Below are 13,977 nucleotides of genomic sequence, written 5' to 3' on the forward strand. Positions count from 1 at the left end.
TAGTTAAATTTTACTACTGTGTCCTGGGTTTCTGACTCAGTGCATCACTTAACTCTTGGCTCTTGCCAAACCTAGAACCTTCTGAAGCTGGTCTACTCTATAGAACATGATGGTGCCACTTGTGGGCTACACAGCAGATGGGGCACTAATTCTAATTCTTTTAAACACATTTATACTCAATAAAATCCTCATCCAAAGAAGCTTTGATAAATGTGATAAGAGGGATTTCAGAAGCTTAAAGTAAGATAAGGTTGATTGTGAGATCTCATGTGTCAGCATTAAAACACTGGAGTTACTGTAATTCTTCTATACAATACATCATAATCACGTCTCAGAAAGGACACATTTAGTCATTTCTCATCTTTAATTGCAATTCGAATATCTTTCAGTTAATGGAGTCAGACAAACTCACACTCTGGCCTTTTTTACCTGAGAGAAGCTCATCATCCACATGCTCATACCCAGAATGCTGTTCTTCAGAGAGGAGACTTCCTGTTAGAGGAGAGCAGGACAGGCATCAGACACACACAAACACACACACAGATGAACTTAAAAGTGTTTGAACATCCATCAAATAAGATACATGTCACATAAACACACACACACCGGGTGTAAGGCAGGGAGAGCGGAGGGGGATGCACCTGCACAGGAAAGCCTGCACTCTTGCATGCTTACACACACACACACACACACACACACACACACACACACACACACACACACAGAGAGAGAGAGAGAGGTTGGGGTTTTAAACTCACTTTTTTATTACAAATTAAAGAAAGGGGACTATTTAACCAAATATATACAAATTTACATACTGTATTCATATATACACACATACATACACACCACATACACAATATATAAACATGTATTTTTTTTTCTTTTGTTTTAATTTTTCTTTTTATTTAAGGTTCAGTCATACAGTCTTATTTTTTGTTTAGCTTCCGTCCATTTTTTCTTCCTGTTGAGTGTCGGTGAGTTTTTGAGATTCTTTTTCCGTTGCTTTTTCCTTCATTAGTGACATTCTTGCTAAATGTTTCTTTTTTTAATTCTGGTATCTGTAGCTGGTCTAGTTCCTGTAGGTATCGGCTCCTGGATGTCTATGTTTGTGTCTCGGTCTGAATCTGGTGTGCTGCTGCTTCACTTTGGGTCTGACTGCGGGTTTTACGTTTACTGATGTGTTTTGTATTGAACAGTTCCTCTCTTTTTCTCCTGGTTTTTATTGTAGTGCTCTTTTTTTAGGTGTCAGTGGTGGTGTGCTGGTTTGTGGAGATGTTAGTCTGTGTTAGGGGCGGGGTCACTGTCTGCGATGGATACTGTACTCACAGTGTGTACAGTGGCGTCCGTGTTGTTTTCCCCTCATGGGTGTGTCTCTGTGGTGATGGTGGTGTGTTCAGGGCTGACCTGTTTGAGTCGCGGCTGCGGTGTGTCACTGCGGCCCGCTGTGGGCTCCGCCTCCCCGGTGTTCTCCAGCTGACTGTCCGTGCGGACAGCTCAGCCTCTTGTGTCCCACGTCCCCGCACTCGGGGCTCCGTGGTGGCGAAGACGGTGTAGCCGCTGTCCCCCTCTTTGCATTTAAAGTTTACGTCTAGTGTCTGATCTTCGTTGTTTAAAATCATTAACACCTGCCTGAGGAAGGACAGGACATGCCACATGTTGGAGCTCCTACACCCGAGCGGGATATGGCTCTCATGGGGCCGACTGTTCACAAACACCACCACGGCTTTATTCATCCAGGAGGCAGAGTGGATGTTCTCACACCCGACTTGCTCCCCCACCGCTAACAACATGTCCTCAATCCGCACGCCGTCCTCCAGGACGCACCTGACGCCATGCCGGAGGGACAGAGTCTCCCCACTGGCCTCAGAGGCCATGGGGCCTGCTCTCTCTCTCTCTCACCTTAAGCTTTATACATTTTAAGTGTAACACATTCACTCTTTAAAGAAACAATAAATAAGTAAACAGTCTTCCCAAAAAAAAAAAAAAAAGACTGGGCAGGACGCCAAACAGCCTTCTGCATGCTCTCACACCCAGCGCATGTGCAGAGAGAGAGAGAGAGAGGCCTTTTTCAGGCGTATGATATTTAACATTTGGAGTTTTATCAGTTCATAACAGACAGTCTTTCTGTCCAGTGGCCACATAGGCAGATAGTTATCTTTCTATTTATCTCTTTCTTTCTTTCTTTCTGGCGGTGCTGAAGGTGAGTTCCCCCAGGACACCATACACACTAGAACCTCCACTGTTTCTGTAATTTAGACACACCTCACCTTTATGTAAATGTTTCTCACGGTTTCATTCAGACATGCCTCGAGACCGCGCGGTGTGTGTGTGTGGACTCAGGGACTACAGGACAACCTGGACCTGCTGCAGCAGTCCTGTCAGACCTTGACCCTGACGCTTAACCTCAGCAAGATTGAAACTGTCATCTTCCAAAAAGATCCAGCTCTCAGGGAACAAAACACTCATTTAAACTACACACATGAGACTGAACTTTATAATAACTAAACATTTACATATAATTCCATACCATATAAAGACAAACATTTGTAGAAATTTCAATTAGAATTTGGCTCAAAATATTAGAATCAGTGATTGAACCCATCACCCTGTGTGTCAGTGAAGTGTGGGTCTCACTCACACACCAGCAAGTCCACACATGGGACAAACACACAATCGAGACACTGCATGCAGATGATTTTAACAGAAACACCAGGAATAACACGTGCAGGGCAGAATTAGGCCGAGATCAGTTACTGATAAAAATGCACTAAAGGGACATTAAATTCTGGAAACATCTAAAAGAGAGCGAGCCACGCCCACTCCATTATAAAGCTCTGCAGTACCAAGAGTCCGGCAAAGACACCATCATCAGTCCCCTCAACCAACTGGTCCTGAGTCACTGCACCACAACCCAACACACACTAATACACACTAACACACACGGAGTAAGGCAGAGAGAAGGGGGATGAGTGACAGCTACTTGGGGTGACATCCTGCCAGCGGCGGCACTGATCTGAATGCTCAGGATGGTGATAACATTCGCATGATCAGTTTTCTATCACTCTTTTGCGTGCCACATATTTTCATGTCACCGTGTGGGACATTAATCTCCAGCCCTGATTCTAGTTTGTGAACGAGGCAGGGGACTGACTGAAGCTCTCCCACTCAGTTGTACAAGATGGGGAGGGAGCGGATGAGATGGACATTACCTCAGGTCTCCTGCAGAAACCCCGGGGCACGTGCACCAGTACTGATCTGCTGAGCCCCAGTAACATCTCACATTCAACTTTTAACAAGATCCTAGATTTGGATCCAGTGGATTCATTTAGACTGATAAAAATGTGAATGATCTTTTTATCCACAATGTCAAAGCAACACGGTTTAACTCACAATACAAGCTGAGACGCACCATGGTGTGTGTGTGTGTGAGTGTGTTCACTTAATCATATATCTGTGCTTAAAACAAGTGTAGCCCAGGGTAAAACCTTGGTAATGTCTTTAATATGGTGAAAGCATTAGGTGTTAAATTAACTCAGCGCATGCGCTGTGTTGCTGTGTTATATAATATAGTTTGTATGGAGTGTACTGAAGGACCATGAGGTCGCACAACCTAATTTCAGTGCAAATAGGGTTGAAATAGGATTGGTCGCCAATTCAGTGTTAATATCCCTGTTGGCCAATCAGAGTCATCCTGGAACGGGATTACCGATGGTGGGCGGGGAATGAAAGGGAACGGAAAGGGTGTGTGTGAGTTTTTTAGAAGAGAGGAGCTAGAGGAGACGTCACTGCCCGTGAGCCTCCAAGAAATCTAAAAGTCTCTTTAAAAGTTTTGTAGGTTACCAGAGTTCTCAAACAGGTGCTGTGAACCTCTTTATGTAAAGTGTGTTAATTCACACGTGTTCAGATAGAAGACGGTGTGTAGTTGGAGTGTTAGCAGGCCATGCTAATGCTATTGTGCTCTACTAAAGTGGTTTGCTACAAAGATTGAGGACCAGGACAATTGGTGGGATTACATCTGAAAGCAGAGCTGACGGATAGCGCCCCGTTCTACCGGGAACGTTCGGGGTTCCTCCGTTTGGCCAACGAGGGACACGAGGACATCATGTGGTGACCTGAGGTGCTGATAATATGGAGTGTAGAATTTTGCCACCGAAGCGGGAGTTTGCTGTTCAAGACTCTGGTTGCAACGAGCGACTGGGAGGTATTCCAAACGTTGTGGTGTAACATTTCAACGGAGACTGTGAGTACAGAGCGGTGAAACAGGCCTGCAATGAGTTGAGTTTATGCCGGCATTTTAGTTTGTTTGTTTTACAGCTAGGTGACCGGTCACTTTAGTTAGTATACAGAGGTATACATAAAAGGATTTGTGCGCTAAGATCAATAAGTGTTGTGTTGCTATTTTTGTTTATTTCCAGAATTAGACTAATTTTAACAGCTGAAGAGAATTACGTTGATGTTTATATGGATAGTATTTAAGTTATTTATTTTATTTATATCTATATTTGTTTATTTACAACAGATTGTTTTGTTTATTTCATTTTGATAATTGTTTAAAGTACTTATTTGTGTAAATAAGTAAACAATATAGTTGGTTATACATACACTCGAGGTTGCGTCTCTTCATTGTTTGTAGTTACTGGGGTTGAGTGTGTCCACAAGGTAGAGCCAGTTAGGCAACGGGTGAGAACCCAACACAAGAATCCAGGTTAAACAGTTAGATATAATTTAATAACCAGCGCCCGAGTTGCCAGGGTGGCCATAGGGGCGCTACATAAAATTGGAGGCACCGCTGGAATATTTGGTAATAAAAGCTGAATAGTAGTTGTAGTTAGTACTGTGATTTAGACAGTAGGTGAATACTTATTTAGTATTTAGGTCTTTGCTGTGGGAACGCTCAACCATAGTAATTGTACAACATTTTGTAATGGCAGACGTGGCAGTACGTTCAGAGCTATTGAAGGAGCTCAGGGAGTGGTGTGAGGGGGAATCCCTCAACAAAGCTTATTCCTTGCTAGTTCTGGTCCCTAAAGGGTTTAAAGTAGCAGAGATTGAGGCAACGCTTGAAACTGTCAAGGTTTTTGGACGGGTACGAGTTAGAGGACGGAGGTTTAGCCCAAACCTCAACCGAGAGAAAGTTTTGTGTGAAAGCAAGCAGCCAGTTGATGTAAAGAGGGTCCCTTTAGAAGTGATGCATGCTATTACCAAAGTGGCTTGGCCTGTTATTTCGGCTTTAGAACGTCCAGAAGTGGACGAAAAGCCCCCACCTCCATTGAAGCACTTGCTTGATGCTTCCTCCTCAAATGCTTCAGCTGAGTCTATTATTAGAGCTGTAGGTGACCTCTTGTCCACAATAGAGAGACCATATCCCTCAGGGGAAACTGGTAGCTATCGTCGTCTCCGAGTATTCTCCGGCACCATACCTACTCCTATAGGAGAGGAGGGTTTAGAACCATGGCTTGAGCAAGCACACCTAATGGTAGAAGAAAGTGGTTGTTCCCCTAGAGAGAAGCGTCGACGAATTATGGAAAGTTTAAGGGGGCAAGCTTTAGCTCTGGTAAAAGCAGTGCGAACAGCAGATGCTGATGTCTCCCCACTTAAGGTCTTAGAGGTTATTGAGAGCTCCTTTGGAACTGTTCAATCAGGCGAAGATCTTTACTTTGAGTTAAGACTGATGCAACAAGAGTCAAAGGAAAACTTGTCTGATTTTTTTTAGATGACTAGAGCAGTCTCTCACCAAAGTGGTTAATAGAGGTGGTATTCCTGTTAGTCGTATGGACTCTGTCCGGGTAGAACAACTACTTCGGGGGGCCATACATTCAGATCTGATGCTGGTGCAGCTGAAGCTAAGGGAGAGGAAGCAGAATCCTCCGACATTTTTAGAACTACTAAGTGAAATCCGAGCTGAAGAGGAGTATGCCACAGCAAGGGTTAAAATTAATACCGCAGTCCAGAAGGTTCATACTGAAGTGGGCGTGGACAGTCAACAGATAGACATTCAGAGTTTGAAAGCTGATATTAAAGAACTGAAGTCAATGTTCACTGCCATTTCAAAGAAAGGCCAGTGACACAGGGTTAGATCAGACTGGTCAGTCTAATGCTGCTCTCATGACAGAGAATGCAGAGATAGCTGCTTTAAGGAAACAAGTCAAGAGGTTGCAAGGTAAAGTGGCCAATAGAGTGGATAATAGTGAAGTGTCCCCACAAGATAAAGCAGTGAGAGCAGACCCGCCTAGACCTGCTCAAGGTATGTCAAAGCCAAATAAAATTTTTAGAAGTGCAGACGAATGCATTTGCTATCGATGTGGAGAAACTGGGCACTTTGCTAATAAATGCCAGAACACAGAAAACCAGGGCAGAGTAATCCAAAAGCTCATTCGTTCTCTTAAGAAAGCTAGAGGAGGTCAGTCTCTTGGTTTGGATGATAAACTTCCTGATACTGTATGTTCAGTAAAGGGAAGTGAGGTGACCTCTCTGGGAGGTACACACATTCCGAAAGGGCTGATAGGTCCATCTACAGTGGTGCCTGTAAGGGTAAATGGACACATATGTGATGCTCTGTTGGTTAGTGGGTCACAAGTCACAATAATTTTTAAGCCTTGGTACCAGAAGTATTTGGCAGACATCCCAATTCTCGGGACTAGCCATCTGGGGACTAAGCGAGAGCAGTTACCCCTATCGTGGTTATGTAGTGGTAGACATGGAGTTCCTTGAAAGTGTTACAGGTTCTAGAGAGTCTCTCTCAGTCCTGGCCCTGATATGTCCCAGTCCCAGAAGCCCTAATCAGACTTCAGTTATTTTAGGTATCAATGCTAACCTTTTTAAGCGATTGGCTAAACTGTGCCAAGAGAACGGTGGAGTGGATATTGTTCAGACCCTATGTATTAGAATGGAGGAACTAGCCCCGAGTGGTGCTACGTTGGGTGGTGAAGAGGATGATTCTGTGGGATGGGTGACGTTGAAGGGTCCAGGTTCACTGACTGTCCCTGCTAATAGTGATTGTTGCGCTGTGTGTAGTGTAGATTTGCATCAGTCTTTTTGCCAAAGAGGTGCTGATGCTGGAAGCTTCCTCCAAGTTTCCCCTTCCAGCAGGAGTGCTGCTACAGTCAATGGTGGTCCCAAACTCTGAGGTAAAAGGGAAACGATTTTCTGTGATGTTACACAATGAGTCTAATCGCGGTGTAGTTCTTCCAGTAGGAACTGTTATGGGTCAGTTATGCGTCGCAGATCCACTAATGCATGCATTAATGCTAACGACAGAGGCAAGAACTGAGACAGAGTCAACTGAGTTTGATTCTGGCCTCATTGATTTTGGTGACTCGCCTATACCTGAGCAGTGGAAACTACGCCTTCAACAGCAGTTGTGTAAGCGAGCTAGTGTATTTTCTCTACATGAATGGGACGTGGGAATGGCCAAAGGCGTTGAGCATAACATTCGTTTGTCAGATCCCCGACCATTTAGAGAGAGGTCCAGGCGATTAGTGCCCGCCAATATCGAAGATGTTCGAAAACATTTGCAAAACTTGGTGGCAGCTGGTATCATTAAGGAGTCTCGTAGTCCTTATGTGTCTCCCATAGTGGTGGTCCGAAAAAAGAATGGCTCTATCCGGATGTGTGTGGACTACCGAACCTTGAATAATCTGACCGTGCCTGATCAATATACTACCCCTCGTATTGACAATGCGCTTGACTGTTTGTCGGGTAGCCGGTGGTTCTCTGTATTAGACCTAAGAAGTGGCTATTATCAGATTCCAATGTCTGACATAGATAAAGAGAAAACAGCCTTTATCTGTCCATTGGGGTTCTATCAGTTTGAAAGAATGCCACAAGGAATTACCGGAGCTCCAGCAACCTTTCAAAGGTTGGTGGAAAAGACTGTCGGTGACATGAACCTTCTAGAGGTATTGGTTTATTTAGATGATTTGATAGTCTTTGGGAAGTCATCATCTTGAGTTTTTGGCTTTAAAATGGGCAGTTGTGGATAAATTCCATGATTATCTGTATGGAGCTAAATTCACTGTGCGCACTGACAATAATCCCCTCACGTATGTGTTAACGACAGCAAAGCTGAATGCAACTGGGCATCGCTGGCTGGCTGCCTTAGCTACATACGACTTTACCATTCAGTACCGTCCAGGCAGGAACAACATTGATGCTGACATGTTATCCAGGAGAGGACAGTGGGAAGAGAGATCCCAAAATGCTGTAAAATCCATTTGTGAGACGGTCAGTATCCAAGATGTTCCGAGTTTCCCCCATAGATATGTGGATCAGTTAGGCCCCTCTCCTGAAGGTGTGCCAAATGTTTATGCTTTCCCTATGCAGTTGGACCTACTTTCATTAAAGCAGATGTCCAGGACAGAGTTGGTGGAAGCGCAAAGAAGGGATAAAACCCTCAAGAAGGTGATTAAGGCCTTGCTAACAGGAGAATGGCCCGGAGATAAAGAGTCAGAGGCGGAGTTGACACTGATGATGAGAGAGAAAGGGCGTTTGATAATGAAAGATGGGCTGCTCCATCGGATGAGCACAAAGCCTGCTGGTGAACAGGTAACACAGCTCTTGCTACCGGCTGAACTCAGAGAGCGTATTCTCTGTTCCTTACATGATGATATGGGTCATCTAGAAGTAGAGCGAACCCTAGATCTATTACGAAGTGGATTCTATTGGCCAAGAATGGGAGCGGAAGCCGAGCAGTATATTAAAGACTGTGGGGGTTGTGCTACACGTAAGACTCCTTGCCGGAAAACAGCTCCTTTACACCAGATTGTGAGTAATGGTCCGATGGATCTGGTTTGCATAGATTTTCTTTCACTTGAGCCTGATTCCAAAGGGATCAGTAATGTGCTAGTGGTAACCGATCATTTTACTAGATATGCGCAGGCATTCCCTACCAGAAATCAGAAAGCTCGGACGGTAGCTGAAACTCTGGGAATTCGTAAATCTCGAACTACACCTTACCATCCTCAAGGGGACCCTCAACCAGAAAGGTTTAACCGTACTTTGCTTTCTATGCTTGCTACATTAGGGTCTGAGAAGAAGCGCTCGTGGAGTAAGCATGTCCCTTACTTAGTTCATGCTTATAACAGCACCAAGTGTGATGTTACCGGATACTCACCGTACCTGCTGATGTTTGGCAGAGAGGCTAGGTTGCCGGTAGATGTCTGTTTTGGAACTCCTCCCGATGGTCTTGAAGAGAAGTACTATTCTGAGTATGTAGGAAAGTTAAAGGGTGATTTGCAAAGAGCCTACAGCCTGGCCAGAGAACAGGCTGATAAGAGACACCAGCGAAATAAGAAAGCATATGACCAGCAGGTGCGATTCCAAATGCTTGCTCCTGGTGATCGAGTGCTTTTGAGAAATTTAGGGCTTAAAGGCAAACATAAGCTCGAAAGTCGATGGAATTCTACGCCGTATGTGGTGGTGGGAAAGCTTCCCAACCTACCTGTCTACAGATTAAAACCTGAGAATGGAAGAGGGAAAGTGAAAACACTACACAGGGATCACCTTTTGCTCATTAGTCAGTCCATGAGAATGCGTTTTGATGAAATTCAGGAACCTACACCACAAAAAGGGAAGGCACACACTCGGATTGAGGGCCGACACAGGAGAAGAAGGGAAACATTACTGGAAGTGAAAGCTTCCGATGGTGATTCGTCCTCGGAGGGGGATAGTGTTGTGATATGTACACCTTCTAGAGAGAGTCTAGATAAGTTCTTGAAGAAGACCGGCTATGATAAAACTTCTAGTGCTGTGTCTAGTATTGAAGATCGTGAATCCTTTATGGGTGATTTAAGTGAAAATGAACGAGAATTCTTTGTTCTTAAGGAAGGTCACCGTAGTGTTCAAGATGTTCAATCTCCAGAGGAAGATTGCCAGGTAGACAGTGATGGTCCGGCAAGCATGCCTGACTTAGACCATTCCGGAGGTGAGATGGAACAAGAGGTTCTGGAAAGCCCGGTTAGAAATACTAACCATAGGTCCAGTGTTATTTCAGACAGGACTAAAGATCTTAGGCTAGGCCTTAGACCTAAGAGACCAGTAAAGCCTGTACTTACTAACTAACTAACTAGCCTTGTAACTTGACTAACTTATAACGAGTTAGGAAAGGCTAGTGATCAGCCTATCACAATTGTACACAAAGGCATTACTATTCAGATAGAAAGTTGAAAATTCATTTAGAGTATGGCCCTTCCAGAACTCTGTAGGTCTTATTTGAAAGTCTCATGAGGACATGCAGACGGTTAAGGGGGGGAGGGTGTAGCCCAGGGTAAAACCTTGGTAATGTCTTTAATATGGTGAAAGCATTAGGTGTTAAATTAACTCTTATTTTGTTTCTGTGTTATATAATATAGTTTGTATAGAGTGTACTGAAGTTCCATGAGGTCGCACAACCTAATTTCAGTGCAAATAGGGTTGAAATAGGATTGGTTGCCAATTCAGTGTTAATATCCCTGTTGGCCAATCAGAGTCATCCTGGACTTGGACTACCGATGGGGGGCGGGGAATGAAAGGGAACGGAAAGGGTGTGTGTGAGTTTTTTAGAAGAGAGGAGCTAGAGGAGACGTCACTGCCCGTGAGCCTCCAAGAAATCTAAAAGTCTCTTTAAAAGTTATGTAGGTTACCAGAGTTCTCAAACAGGTGCTGTGAACCTCTTTATGTAAAGTGTGTTAATTCACACGTGTTCAGATAGAAGACGGTGTGTAGTTGGAGTGTTAGCAGGCCATGCTAATGCTATTGTGCTCTACTAAAGTGGTTTGCTACAAAGATTGAGGACCAGGTCAATTGGTGAAGTTACATCTGAAAGCAGAGCTGACGGATAGCGCCCCGTTCTACCGGGAACGTTGGGGTTCCTCCGTTTGGCCAACGAGGGACACGAGGACATCATGTGGTGACCTGAGGTGCTGATAATATGTAGTGTAGGTTTTAGTCACCGAAGCGGGAGTTTGCTGTTCAAGACTGGTTGCAACGAGCGACTGGGAGGTATTCCAAACGTTGTGGTGTAACATTTCAACGGAGACTGTGAGTACAGAGCGGTGAAACAGGCCTGCAACGAGTTGAGTTTATGCCGGCATTTTAGTTTGTTTGTTTTACAGCTAGGTGACCGGTCACTTTAGTTAGTATACAGAGGTATACATAAAAGGATTTGTGTGCTAAGATCAATAAGTGTTGTGTTGCTATTTTTGTTTATTTCCAGAATTAGACTAATTTTAACAGCTGAAGAGAATTACGTTGATGTTTATATGGATAGTATTTTTTTAGTATAGTATGGTTATTTATTTTATTTATTTATATCTATATTTGTTTATTTACAACAGATTGTTTTGTTTATTTCATTTCGATAATTGTTTAAAGTACTTATTTGTGTAAATAAGTAAACAATATAGTTGGTTATACATACACTCGAGGTTGCGTCTCTTCATTGTTTGTAGTTACTGGGGTTGAGTGTGTCCACAAGGTAGAGCCAGTTAGGCAACGGGTGAGAACCCAACACAAGAATTCAGGTTAAACAGTTGGATATAATTTAATAACCAGCGCCCGGGTTGCCAGGGTGGCCATAGGGGCGCTACACAAGTATTGATTCATCATACCACAACGGAAGTAAAGTAAGTTTAATAATAATAATAATAATAATAATATTAATGCAGCTGTCATCACTTTATGAGTGTAATATCATGTATGTAATAAAATAGACTTTAATCACACTTTTTTTATGTGTTATTATTCTGCTTGACTACATGAAATTGCATTTTTTCATATAAAGGTTATGATAATTTTGTTTTCTTCCAAATGATTGAAAAAGTTAGAAAAGTTTTAAGGCAAGAGAGTTTTTATTTATTAATTTTTTTTTGTCAGCGTTCTGAAGGGGAGATTTGCCACACACACTAGATCTGGCACTGAGACAGAATTCTGCTGATAAACATCTATTAACAGTCTGATTTAGTGCATGTGTGTGTGTGTGAGAGAGAGAGTTTTCCTGTGCAGGTGCATCCTCCTCTACCTGCCTTACACACTTTGTGTGTGTGTGTGTGTGTGTGTGTGTGTGTGTGTGAGAGAGAGAGAGAGAGAGAGAGAGAAACTATACACTAAAGTAAATACTCACAGTATTATAAATGATCTGAGGTTTATTCCGTAGTGTGAGTGATTTTACTAATTACAATGTTGTACAAAGTTAGATGTGTGTTTATTTTCCTGCCATACACCCCCCCCCCCCCCCAGTGGGGCTTCCTGTGGGGAGACCTGAGGTGATGTCCAATAGCCCCGTCCCTCCCAACCTTGTCCTTCTGAGTGACAGACCTTCCCAATCAGTCCCCTCCCCCACAAACTAGAATCAGGGCACCAATGAGATTAATTGACCCACAATGTGACATGAAAAGTCTGATGTGCAAATGAGTGACAGAAAACTGTTTGTGTAAATGTTATCATCCCTCTACATTTTTATTTTCTTTTTTCACCACACACTCTGTCCTGCCCCCCTGTAAGATGCCCCCCTGCCCATGACTGCCCATGTCACCAATATCTAAATCCTCCACTGACCACATGTACTCTAACTGCACATTTCCTCTCACACACATTTCACTTATTTTTATTAATATTTTTGTAAATAAATGAATCAGACTGGATTTGGGGTAAAATCTAGCTTTAATCACTGAGTTTGCATTGAGGGGTGTATTTAGTATTGAGTGATTTGATCATTTGCATGCAGTGAATTTCAGCTCCAAGTTTAAATGGAATACAATAAGTGTGATGTAGAACAGTCCACATATCACTCACCTCTTTGAGTGGAGCTCGTGATTCTTCTAGTGATGTATCTGTGGTTGATCTCCTCATAGACTGCCTCAGGCTGAGTCTTACGCCTCGTCTTAGAGACAACTGGGAGTGCAGAATAATAATAATAATAACAATAATAATAATAATTAATAATTGGTGTTTTAGAGATAATAAACTGTGTAAATGTGTGGTACCTCTCCTGAGCACTCTGTTCTGGTAAAACAGTACCACCAGAAGCACTAAGGCCAGGAAGAGCAGCGTTCCCAACACAAAGAGAACCAGTGGAGGGGTGGGTGGAGCTACAGCTGATGGAGGATTTGGAGCGGCTCTTCCTGAAGTCAAAAACACAGAAGAGGATCTTAATAAGAAAAAAATATAGTGAACAGTAACAAATATTGATTTGTAACAAATATACATACCTGATGTGGTGGTGGTGGTGGTGGGTGTAGTAGTGGACACTGTGGATATGTCTGTATTTGCAGAAAAAAACTAATGCATTAAAAATAATCTCTCACTAGATCAGGCTTCTGACATGCTGAGCTTTCAAGCTAACATCAAGCTAACTTCTAAGATTATAAATAAAAGTTAAGTCTTAACCCTGTGAGAAAAGTGTAGTGAGTGGAGAGAGAAGGCTGAAAAGTTAGCGCACCCCCCTGACCTGCACAGGTGACTTCAGCATGAGAGCAGTCAGTGTGTTTCTTCAGGGAATGATGACAGTCCCACAGGTGAATCTCATCCCCTCGACACTTCACTCTGTTCAGCCAGATAGTCCCTTCACCAGGACCAAAGCTAACATTCCTATCAGCACTCAGCGCCGAGCCACAGCCCAGCTGTCTGCACACCACCTGAGCGTTTGTTCCACTGATCATCACAAACGGAGCCCCACGTACAGATGGAGCCACGCCAAATAGCCGCGGCCGTGTGAATGGCGTACGAATGGCGTACGGCTGCCCTATGCACGCCGTAATCCCCCCTCCTTTTCTTTCGAGAAAGGCGTGTCAAGATTTCACAGTAAACACGCCCATTCAAGCCCTATTTATGCATTAACCTGGTTCCACCACTAGATGGCGCTTCGTTCTCAAGGACACGTTAACACAAGCCAGCAATTTAGCTGCGCTGAGTTGCAATCACGTGATTTTAACAACCCACCCCCGCCGAACTGACGCTACCAAACTGCACTAGAGATGAAGATGGCGGCTTAATGGACTA

The 13,977-nt window shown here is 43.6% G+C and overlaps 1 long non-coding RNA gene across 1 annotated transcript; it reads right to left on the minus strand.

Moving 5' to 3' along the window:
• Nucleotides 1–378: 378 nt before the first annotated feature.
• LOC128533959 (uncharacterized) lies at nucleotides 379–13,058 on the minus strand. The gene is made up of 3 exons (XR_008361437.1): nucleotides 12,963–13,058; nucleotides 12,772–12,870; nucleotides 379–492 (listed from the first exon to the last, which is right to left on the minus strand). It is a non-coding gene; the product is annotated as an uncharacterized LOC128533959 (long non-coding RNA).
• Between the last annotated feature and the right edge of the window lie 919 nt (nucleotides 13,059–13,977).

The sequence above is a fragment of the Clarias gariepinus genome, chromosome 12, assembly GCF_024256425.1.
Source record: "Clarias gariepinus isolate MV-2021 ecotype Netherlands chromosome 12, CGAR_prim_01v2, whole genome shotgun sequence".
Lineage (NCBI taxonomy): Eukaryota > Metazoa > Chordata > Actinopteri > Siluriformes > Clariidae > Clarias > Clarias gariepinus.